This window comes from Mus musculus, chromosome X (assembly GCF_000001635.26).
Source record: "Mus musculus strain C57BL/6J chromosome X, GRCm38.p6 C57BL/6J".
NCBI lineage: Eukaryota > Metazoa > Chordata > Mammalia > Rodentia > Muridae > Mus > Mus musculus.
This window is the reverse complement of record NC_000086.7, coordinates 11,888,807-11,895,399: the sequence shown is the minus strand read 5'-3', so window position 1 is coordinate 11,895,399 and position 6,593 is coordinate 11,888,807. Positions and strand designations below refer to the sequence as shown.

At 48.0% G+C, this 6,593-nt stretch overlaps 1 long non-coding RNA gene across 1 annotated transcript in view; it reads left to right on the top strand.

Moving 5' to 3' along the window:
- Positions 1–144: 144 nt before the first annotated feature.
- Gm52427 overlaps positions 145–6,593 on the top strand; it is a 33,319-nt gene continuing 26,870 nt past the window's right edge. The window contains exons 1-2 of the long non-coding RNA XR_003953078.1: positions 145–231; positions 2,534–2,654. This is a non-coding gene — a long non-coding RNA (predicted gene, 52427). The remainder of the gene's footprint in view (positions 232–2,533; positions 2,655–6,593) is intronic.

Here is a 6,593-nt window from a genome sequence, read left to right as displayed (position 1 = left end):
TAGAGCCAGACCACCTACATATTTAAACAGATCTTCGAGAATGAAGGGGCTGTATCCACCCTTGCAGATGGAGAATGAATGGCAAGCTGGGAACTAGAACTTTCTTTGCTTTGAGATTTTTTTTTTCCCTTTTAGGAACTGATACCTTGAAAGGATCTTTCTGTGTTTTCCCTTCTCACTCTGCTGGAAGAAATGGTAGAACCCATATCCTGTTTGGTTCTGGGGGAAAAGGTAAAACTTGTGCACGCGCGCGCGCGCGCGCGTGCGCGCGCGTGTGCGTGTGCGTGTGTGTGTGTGTGTGTGTGTGTGTGTGTGCGCGCATATACTGGGGGCAAGGAACAGAGACATGTCATTTTAAAAATCCAGATGAACGAAAAGAACCTGACCCTGCTCACTTCATATTCCCTATTTTATCCACAGAAAAAGGGAGTCAAAAGGAGCAAGGCAGGAACATGGGAAACACGGCCATGGCTGAAGTCTTATCTGGGTTAAAAACCCCGGGAGTGCTCCGCTTTAATTTTTTGGTATAGCAGGATCAAGGAATTGATTCATTCTGGCTGCGCTTCCTGTCATTGTTTCTGCTAGCCGTGTTTGATCTGTGATTCACGTGTAGATCTGCTAGCCATGCTCTGAAAGAAATAATATATTCTGCATTGCACTGGGTCAGGCTCAACCATGGACCTCCTTTTGCTGGGATGATTTCAAAGACACAATGCGCTTGCGCGTGCGCGCACACACACACACACACACACACACACACACACACACACACACGAGAGAGAGAGAGAGAGAGAGAGAGAGAGAGAGAGAGAGAGAGAGAGAGAGATGCTGGCTTATGCACACAGTGTTTGTGTAAAGGATTAAAAGAATGAAAGGCCAGAATGTAAGCACAGTTCCAAGGCATGGAGTGGCTATGGCTGTGGCCCTCACCCACTGACCTAGGCCAGCCATGTCTCCTTTGAGTCAGGTATGTGTGCACCCCACCCCTGCAGGCAGGGGCCATGCTAGCTCTTTGATGGGTGAGGCTATTATTAGTAACAATGGTTTCCAGCGAAAGAGCAATTTTCCCCAATGCAGTAGTCGTCCTCTTCCTTCGCGTCCCAAGCCGAACAGAGACAAAAATGACATTAAGCAGTGCAGGCGCCCGAAGAGATGAAATACTCCACACCTCCCAGCTTAAATTGGACTGGGCGTTTACTGGCATTTTAAGGGCCAGAGGGAAGTTGAAGCAACTGCAGGGGTAACACACACGTGAAAAATGGAAGGCCAGACAGCCTGGGTAAATAAGAGACATGCCTGGAGTTTTAGCGCAGGGTCATAAAAGTTGACAGGAGCCGTTTGGACTGGAAATGGCTGGGTGGGTATCACTGCCAGGTTTTGGCAAGCGCCTGGTTGTTGAATACTACAAAACTGAATAGATTAGAAGAAAAGGAGGAGGAGGAGGAGGAGGAGGAGGAGGAGGAGGAGGAGGAGGAGGAGGAGGAGGAGAGACAGAGACCCAAGGCTATCAAAGAAAAAAAAGCAACAGGAAACCACCCACGCAGAGTCCACCCACTCCCTCCCTCACTCCTTGCCCCCTCCCTTTGTTTAGATAAGGTGTCTGCTACAGTTGCTGGCCAGCAGCCAGCTTTCTGTCTTCAAACTTGGGACTTTGGTGCCACACAGGAGACAAGACTCTCTGATGCTGCCTGCCTGAGTGTCAGCAGCACCCTGAGGGTCCCTGTGGCTTTGTGTTCCCGGAACGATGATTTGTTTGACAACTGGCTTTCCTTCCAGACTGATCTTCCAGCCTGGCACTAGGTGTGAGTCCTTTGAGGCCCGGCAGGGCTGTGGAGAGAAGGAGGAGGCACCTTGGGCCACCAGGTTGGGCCACTCTCTAATTATGATGGCCTCATAAAGGAAGTCCAGAGCCAAAGGGTGAGGAAGGTTTTTGGTCTCAGGCAGGAACGAAAGTGTTACAGATCATGAGGGATGAAGAAGTTAAGTGCTGGCCAAGCAAGCCCAATAAAGTGGATTTATTCTGTGCCACACAAAAGATTTTTAATAAGCATGGAGAAAGGTGCCCTAGCCCCCCACACTGGCCACCACGTTTCAGATGTCCTGTGGGAGCCAAAAACAACACTCAGGAGCCTGGAAGACTGGGAGGAGGCCTTGGCTTTGTTTTGTAGTTCTCCTGGGGTCAGAGAGGGCTTCTCTGGTGAGTGACAGCCCAAGGTGGTTCACGTGCTGGTGGGACAGCAGTAAACAACCCTTTTGGATACGTTGCTCAAGGATAACTGGGTGTGACACTTACCTTGGGCTCCTTTCTGGCTTTCTCTAAGAATCTAGAACCTTACATTAGTTTGACAATTAGCCTTTGGGCTCCTAAAAGCTTATGGGGGAAAGCCAGAAAGATTTATTTTACCTGTGGCACTTGGAATCAGTATGTAGGGGCCTTTCTTCTGTGAGGACTACTCTGTGGCTCACAGAGCTTTCGAAAACAGTTGGTCTACCCTGCTTGATCTCACAGTTTCCTATTCTCTTTCCTCTATAGGTGATCTTGGAGAGCTGAGGCGTGCTGGCCCACCCAGGACAGGAAGGGCACCATTCTAGGACATCAAGGAGGACACTAGCCTGCTTGTCATAGTGTTAGGATTTGACTGGTTGTGTTAAAGGTAAGGTGGTAGGCAGAGAATTGAGTGGCTTTTAGCCAGTGCCGTACAGTGTGACAATACTGGCTGTGGCCTCGGCTTCGTCTTTCCATGACATCTGTGTGTGATACATTTGCTAAGAGCTCCAACAAAGATGACCCAGAGGATGGGGCGGGTTTTCCCCTCTCAGAGAAGGAGATACGCCCCAGTGCCAGTGACTGCTGGTATTCACTTAGCCAGTGAGCTTTGCACTTTGTTGATTCAAACTGTAAAGTCAGGCTGGAGGAGACTGAGCTACACCATACAGAAAATTGTGTTTCTAAGCCAGCTCTTGTCTGTTGCTTCTAAGTATCATGTTTTGAGAGCTAGCTTTCCAGCCCAGGCTGGCCTCAAACTTGCTATTCTCCTGCCTCAGCCTCCCCAGTGCTGGGAGTAGAGGCATGAACACCAGACCAAGTTTTTTTTTGCAAAGGTTTTCTCTTATTCCTACCTCCCCCTAGACCTGGTTTTAAATGGACGCAGGTGGAACACATGGTAAGGTGGCATGAAGAAAGAGAAGAAAGTAAGGTGAGGGGGAGGAGGGTGTACAGGTCTCATTACACATTGATCGTGGCTGGACAGTTGCTCTTTCCAACTTGGAATCCTGGGGACTCCTCCTCTGGAACTGTGTCATGGGAAGGTGGGAGGATAGAGAGGTGAAGAAAGGTTTCGAAGGAGGTAGAAAACTCTCACAGAGCTCTTGGCTTGTAACTTGTTTCTGGAAAGATTAAAAAAAAACATCGTGATTATGTCAATAAAAGGAAACAGACAAACAAAGCTATGACACCTTGCTTGTGCAGAAATGACTTGACTTAGGCGACCTTAGGTTTCAGGAACAACAAAGAAGAGTCAAAGTATGTTTGGCATTTCCTGCTTTGGAGTTCACTCTTTCGCTGGTCACCTAAGTGCTTAGATACCTTTTCAACTGAACCTTTTTACTCATTGTTTGTACCCTTCCTTCGTTCTTTTCTGTCTGTCTCTCATGGGCACATGTGCATGAAGGTGTGTGCGCGTGTGGGCACATGTACACGCCACATGCACGTGGAGGCTGGAAGATGACATCTCTCATCTTCTGCCTCCCTCCTTCTTAGTTTTTGAGACAATGAATGCAGAGCTCACTGGTTGGCTAAGTTGGGGGATAACAGGCTTCTAAGATCTTCCGAGGTTCCCCAGCCCCCAGATCTGGGATTACAGACAAGTACCACCATGCCTGGCTTTAATGTAAGTTCTGGAGATCTGAATTCAGGTCCATATGCTCATGGGACAGGCACTTTTTCTGGCTGAGCCATCTCCACTGCCCTGCGCCCTCTTTATTTTGATTTTACACACTCTTATAATATACTAGGGGATTCTACAATTTCTTCTGTCTCTGCTTTTGTTTCCATTTGGATTTCTGGCTTGGATCAGAACTAGAAAGGAAGAGGAACAAGCTTGGGGAAAGTTAAAGAATTCAGATTTGGGCATAGACTAGCAGGCTTCTGAGATAGCAGCACAGCAGGGACTGTGGAGCAAAAGACGAATAAATAGGAGCAAACTGAATAAGAAAAAAAAGAAATAAAAAAGAAAGGAAAGGCCATGACTGCTCCTAGGTATGGTGGAGAAAGTTTATTATAAGTATAAGGGAGAGCATAGCCAGAGGCAGACACATCTGGGAGAGTCCAGAGTGGTCATGACCCTGAACCATGTGGGGAGAGTGGGAGGGGAAGGGAGAGAGGGAAGCCAAATACAGCAGCCAGGAGGACAAAGGTACAAAAGGGTCAGGTAACCAAAATGACTGGATCATATACGGAAAAGCCTCTGGGAGAATGGCAGCCCAGCTTCTGGGAGAGTTCAGGGTAGGGGGTGTGGTATGCCAGCCAAGCCCTGGAACAGGTAAGGACTGAAGGATGCTGGGAGAACCTGGTGTTCGGGTCTACCTTGATATGTTAAATAGGCACCCCAGCTACTTGTCCTGGGTTTGACACTGAGCTCTGTGAGAATGTGGCCCCTAACACAGGATCACACTCTTTCTCTACACGAGCCAGAGTTGTCCACGGTCAGGGTGAGTGGGCCACCAAGACAACATCAACTGTGTCAGTGCCACATGAAGGATAGGGGTCCATAAAACATATGGCTTCACTTGGATTTGTTAAAAAAATAAGTGGGTGTTTGTTGACCTTGCTTACAGGGGGTGGATGCTGCCCTCCCCTGTCAAAGCATTTCTTTAAAAGAACACTTACTGGGTCAGGGGGATGGCTCAGTGGGTAAAAGTATTTGCTGCACAAGTCTGGTCACTGGTCTCCCCCCTCCCACAACATGTAAAAAACCTCATCTGTACCAGCCATTCCCACCATGAGGTGGGAGGTGGAGACAGAAGAGTCACCTGGGAGCTCAACACTTGAGTGCCAGCAAGCCTAGATATCTAAGCAGAAATCCAAGAGCAATCCTTCCTGAAAACCAAAGAGGAAAGAACTTATACCTGAGATTGTCTGCTTAGCTCTGTACATTCACCAGGGCATTCCCCCACCCCCACCCCCACCCCCTCGCACCCTCCTACACATAAGAAAACAGGAGGCCACTTTTCTTTGAGTCTGGTCAGTAAGGGGTTAATGTTTTCCCTAAATGTTGCATCTTAAAGATAAGACATTTTCTGCTGCTTATGGGAGAAAAATGCACCCAATCTCACTTAACATAAAGGCAGGACATTCCTTTCAATGGGATTAGTAAGAAGTGTGCCCATTACAGCCTTCAGTTAGACAACAATTGAGCTGCAGTGCTGTCCCCTAGCTTGCATGAGAGAGGGGGCAGGTTCAAGAATCAGAAATAGGGAGTTCTGAGCATGGAGATGGGGACTCTTCTGGTCTGGAGAAGCCCACACCAACACTGGATGTTTATGGATGGCCGGAATGGCCCGTGGATCTTTTTCCCCTCAAAGAGACAGAAGTCATTTTAGGAATAAAATGTCCCCACATGAAGCAGATGCCACCAAATTCTACCCTCTATGGAGTCTGAAGAGAGCTGAGAGCAGTGCTTAGACTCCCAGATTGCACCCCAATGTCTGACTCTACTCTGACCTCTCTGCAAAACTCAGTCTTGTCCAGTTACCACTCCATCACTCTGGGTGACTGTGAAGAGTTCCCATCCCCCAACCCAGACATTCCTGAGAACCCCCTGTAGTTCATAAAGAGAAGTGTTTATGAACCAATTGCCCACAGTCTGGCATTTCTCAGGTACTCGATAATTTGTAGGCAGGCAGGCAGGCAGGCAGGCAGGCAGGCAGGCAGGCAGGCAGGCAGGAAGGAAGGAAGGAAGGAAGGGGAAGGGAAAGGAAGGGAAGGGAGGAAGGAAGGAAGGAGTATAGTGGTACAGTACATAGGTTCATGTTGGAACTACTGGTGGCAGGGAGCTTTCAAATATGCTAATGTGAGTTGGGGAGATGCTCAGTGGGTAGAGGTGCTTGCTGCTTTGAACTGAGTTTGATCCTAAGGATTCTCATGGTAGAAAGAGAGAAGAATGCCTGAAAGTTGTCCTCTGATGTCCACATAGGTGCTATGGCATGCATGCTTCGCAACCCTCCACAACGGATGATACATAAATGGAAAATGTGCTGATATGACACAGACCTGTGACTCTTGATAACTTAGCTGTTTAGGAAGCTGAGGCAAGAGAATTCTGTGTATCAAGGTCAAGTTGGACAACTTAGTAAGACCTCGTCTCAAAATAAAAAGTAAAAAGATGACTGAGACTAGGAATATAGCCTTGCCCATCCATCCCTGAGTTTGATCTCTAGTAACATACACGTGTGCATACACAGACATAAATGCATATAACACACACACACACACACACACACACTCACATTGATATGTCTGTCCTAGGACTGCAGACTTCAGAAAGCTCTCCAGTGAGCTCCACATATAGCCTAGGGTAGGGATCACCAGTGGC